Genomic DNA, 5,102 nt, shown 5'->3' with positions numbered 1-5,102 from the left:
CATTCAGAGCATGGAATTAAGGTGTCAAATTATCAAAAACATGTTCTCCAGTGAAGATTTCTAAGCCGGATAACAGAGAGATCCGGATAAAAGAGGTCCAGATAAGAGAGGTTGGACTGTACTTCCGAGGACTGTTGAATATCAAAAATATACAAAATATCATTTTTAATAATTGCTTTTGGACTTTCTTAACACAGGTCTGACTAAAATTATTACAAATTTTTAACATGCTTTGTTGAATCACTGCACAAAGATAAGCAAGTGTAGTGATGTAAATTAGACAGCCTATTTTTAAAGCCATACTGTACCATTTTGTTGAGGATGGCCTCAATATTTTTCAAAATTCTGCTTTTTTTTACACGATTGTAATGTACTTTATTAAACTAACATACCCTCCAAAAGTCAAGACTTTAAGTGCTGTAGTTTTGTCAAAATTGAGATTTTGAATATAACACAGGAACCGTTGTTTTTATCATTACGATGGAAACATTAGTCGAATGCACACGCAATATCATAACACAGAGTCACAGCATGTACATGTAGGCTACATGTTGTGCAGGATACACACATCAAAGGAACGTACTGTAGCACAACCGACAGAGTGACATGCAGGCAACATCGGCGCTAGTAGTAAATTCCAATTTTCTTTGCTTTACCTCAGTTGTTATGCTCAAAAATTAATATCTGACAGTAAAAGCTAATGTTTTACGGAAAAGTTATTTTTATGGAATGTTACAATATGGCTTAAGCTTAAGTTCTTGATTTTTTTAAACCATAAACCAGATACTTGCCTCAGTTGCCCGATGCATACGTTTTTAGTATGCAGATGAAATACATGTTGAAATACAGGTGCCCCCTGCCTGACTTCAGAGTTTTCACTTTACTGCAGACACACAAGATTGCATTTTATTCATAATGAAAATGGACTGTTTAAAAACAAAATTTTACCTCAGAATGTAGTTCACCTTACACCAAAACACCATTAATTGCGGATAATATGAGTAATGCGTTTTTGTGCTAAACATATTTTCAATCCAGTATACATACCATCCAGGAACTATGGACATCACTACTGAAGTCTTGAATCAAGCCTACTCTCAAATCCATTAATAATTTTAGCATATTTACATGCATATTATAGAGGGACACCAGGTACACACTACACACACAATCATACCAAAATGCAAGAGACTGCAACTGCCCATGCACTGCCAAGCACAATAACATATCATTTATTTGACCTCTGTAAACTCAGTTATAGAATTCTAGGAAATTGGTCACTGCTCTTTACTGGTATGAATATGATCTCCATACAGCTACCGGTAATACTCCAACCACAAGGACCACTTCTTTGGCTTACACTACATGTACTGTCCTGTGCAGTATAAGAACCATACCAAAATACCAAAATATCTATGATCCAATGGTGTAACTGGGGGGTAAAGTAGGCCTATTTCTGAGAGTTATTTTTAAATTAACCTCATATTTGGTCATTTTGAACCTAAACAAACCCATTTTTTCATGCACATTCATTCCACTTTTGAACCATGTCACCAGTTTAGCTTCAATATGCCAAAAAATTTCGCATGCTTCGTGCAAATTTGTACCATAAACTTCTTTTCTCGCCAAAAGGTGCTGGATTCACTATACTTCAAGACCATTTTTCAACCCCATCCCCCAATGTCAAAAAAAGAAATCTACGGCACTGTGCCGGGGACACATTCCAAGCAGATCCCAGGACTCCTCAGACCCCCGTCCAGTGAGACAAGGGTTTTGTTGACGTACTTACAAACCCAAACAGCTTCAATGATGCCTGCCCCCTCATTTATTATGTTGCCCCCCTGCTTTCCCCCAAATCATGAATCAATGATCATTACACAGCTTCCCAGCAATGCCAAGGAGGGTTCACAACAACAAAAATCCCAGAAATCAGCCATCAATACAATTGTGCCTCCCCCAAATCGATCTGAAAATTTAGCAAATCCCACAGGAAAATTGCCGAAAAACTGCGGCCATCAAGCCCCCCACAATGGTTGGTGACCCCCTCAATATGATGACACAACTGCTTAAAATCTTCTGAAAGTCACTAACGGTTAGCATTTACTGTCGGAAATTTTCGTCTCTGCCATTTGTTGCGTCTTGAGGTTGACACGTACAAGCTGGGTTGCTATGCGTGTGTGCGTATAAATGTACGTAGGCCTAAAGCAACGCAGCAAACAAAGCGTTTAAGTAAGCCGGGTCAGTGAGTCAGCATTGGTGGATCCACCAAATAATCAAAATAATTATTTGTTTTTATTAATTTATCTTGATGTATTACCATTCATCTGGAAATGCTAGAACTTATTTATTTAAATATTTATTAATTTATTATTATCTATAATCTCTGAGATGATACTGATGAATCGATCAAAGTATCGATAATCGGCAAGTTCCTCTTTAATATTATAGATCATTTTTTTGAGTCGTCATGGTCGTCACTTGTGTGTACAATAATGTCCCCGATAATGTCCTGTAATCGGTCGACTGTTTACTGCACAAAGAGTGTATGTTTTTAAGTGTATTCTGAACAACAAAAAAGGCTTGAACTTCATGCAAATTTTGACCTTTGATAGTCGCCAATAATCGTAGTTGTGACTATTTGGGCCTATGTGGTGCAGCCCTAACCTGGGACTGTTCGCTAGTCCTAAGGTTCGCTAGTCCCTAAAAGGTCCGCTAGTCCGAAAAATAAAACCAGGTCGCAAATCAGAAAGTTACGGTTATGGTTAGGGGTACATTGTAGGTTTAAGGTTAAGATTAGGGTTAGGGTTATAGAGTGTGAGCGAACTTTTGGATTAGCAACCCCTTTTTATTTTTCAGACTAGTGAACCTTAGCTAGGACTAGCAACCTACCCCTAACACTGATGTTATTTTTGCAAAACAGGGGATAAGTCCTGGTGAAGGTAAAATTGATGATCGCTGATCGATGAAGATTTCTTGGTAGTAAAGCACAGCAGTGATGCAGGATATTCAAAGATGGCACCTGTAGTAAGTGGCTTCCATCCAAGTTTACTGACATGACCTATGAGCAACTTCCATACATTCTTGTTAGGCCCTTCACAATTAATTCTTAGTTTCCTGTTTCATGGTTGAAAACCAGGGATGAGGCGACTTTTAATTATTAATTATTAATTATCTTTTATTTTCTTTATTTTAAAATAAGTGGTCGCAACCTACATCAAGCCATTTTGACAAGGAGCATGCATTTAATTATTTTACTACTATGTTCAATTTTATACATAAGTAATGGTACAATTAGGTTCTATGTTTATTCATCATTATAGATGATATGATCAAAGTCAGAAAGTAGCAAATGGTAGTCATTAAAAGTTATTTTTAAAGAGAAAATCCAAAATATAAATAAAATAATTAAATATTTTGCAATTCTCTACTTTGGACACGGAAGGGAAACAGGAAACTAAGAATCAATTGTAATTGGCCTTAAAGTTCTTATTACCACACGCACAAGGTACATACATTTTACCTAATATTTTCAAACCATGTACACTTGAAGGTTTTCTTTTACAAGGTAATCAGTAGCCATGATTAATTAATTGATGTCTTCAACAAGAAATAACAGTCTATATTTAAACTTCTTGAAAATGGAAGTAGGGCTTCCTTGAAAAATAATGTTGAGTTTGAATTCATGATTTATAACAAAAAGAAACCTTTATATTTTTTATTAGAAAGTTGCATCTCTTTTAGTAAAATAAATTTGCATTATGAATACAGAACACACATCGACACACCATGCACTACCTTGAATTTCAGTATGCACAAGTAGCCCTTTTCCTTGTGCGTTGTGCCACTCTCCCAGATGCGGTCAATGAAGCCACGCATATTTGTGTGCTCCTACAGGGTGAAACTTGACCGCTATACGAACGCTGGATAATTAGGTCCTTAGAAATGGACACAGGAACTGTCCATTTCTTTGCTGCTACAGATTGCTTTGTTCAAACCTGTGCACTGAGCAGAGTTGGATTGGGTCCAAAATTAGATTTAATATACACAAAAATGATGGATTTTCACCTATGATTTGATAAATCATCTCCAGAAGAAGTAAAATAAGAAGCTCAAATGATTAATTTTCTTCAAGCTGCTAGATATATTTGGCATACAAAATAGATTGGGCAGCAACAGAGGAGTTAGAACAAACAGAGCATAGAATATTCTGGTCGTATCGACTTCCCTGGCAATTCAGAGCTCTTCTTTTCCCCAAGCTCGAGCCTCAGAATGGAGAGAACTGAGGAAAAAATAGTGGAGAGGTTTTTAGAGTGCCAAGGTATATGGTCAGTTGTAAACAACTAGGAAAAGTGTTTAGTTTTGAGCAGCAAATAAACATTATTACAAACTGCTTATTGTAAAGCCTCAATAGAACATTACTGTCAAGAGTTTTTTAGTTGTGTTGGTGTGTTGTTGTTATTGTTGTGTAGTATGTGTACCTGTGTAGTCCCACAAGTAAAACCTGCTTTCTTAGTCACAGACCATCGCAGGGGAACAGTTCTTGGACTTGGTCTTTCTCGCATGATCAGAGATTGATTAGATGGTCAGTGAGGTCCTACGCATCGGACACACACATGCGTGTTTGTGCAGGGCATGTTGTAGGTTGATTTAGTAATATTTCTTTACCTTCCACTAATTATAATGTTCACCATTTTCTGTCATGGTGAATGATTGGTTTGTATTTGTTTCTTGCCCTTTTGAAAAAGAAAAGTTGCATTTTTCTTCAGTTCACATGGCTCCAATTAAATGGGGAATAACCCAATTTTTGTATTTTGAGGCTACTGGATTCCAATCTTTGAATTAATGAACATGTTTGTCAACAAATTTAAACACTGTTCAATATTGAAAATTGAATCACAACAATATTGAAACCCGTAATGCAAAGAATATATTTTGGTTTTACCGTTAACTAATTTTAATTTTAAATTGAAGCAAGAGAAAATTCAGAGCAACTTAAAACTCAAATTTGCAGTTGAAAAACATGTGGTCCTTCAACAACTACTCTCTCTTTCTCCCTTCTCACTCCTCTGCGTGCATACATAATGAGTATATGCCCACTCTAT

This window comes from Amphiura filiformis, chromosome 1 (genome assembly GCF_039555335.1).
Source record: "Amphiura filiformis chromosome 1, Afil_fr2py, whole genome shotgun sequence".
In the NCBI taxonomy this organism is placed as follows: domain Eukaryota; kingdom Metazoa; phylum Echinodermata; class Ophiuroidea; order Amphilepidida; family Amphiuridae; genus Amphiura; species Amphiura filiformis.
This window is presented reverse-complemented; position numbering follows the sequence as displayed.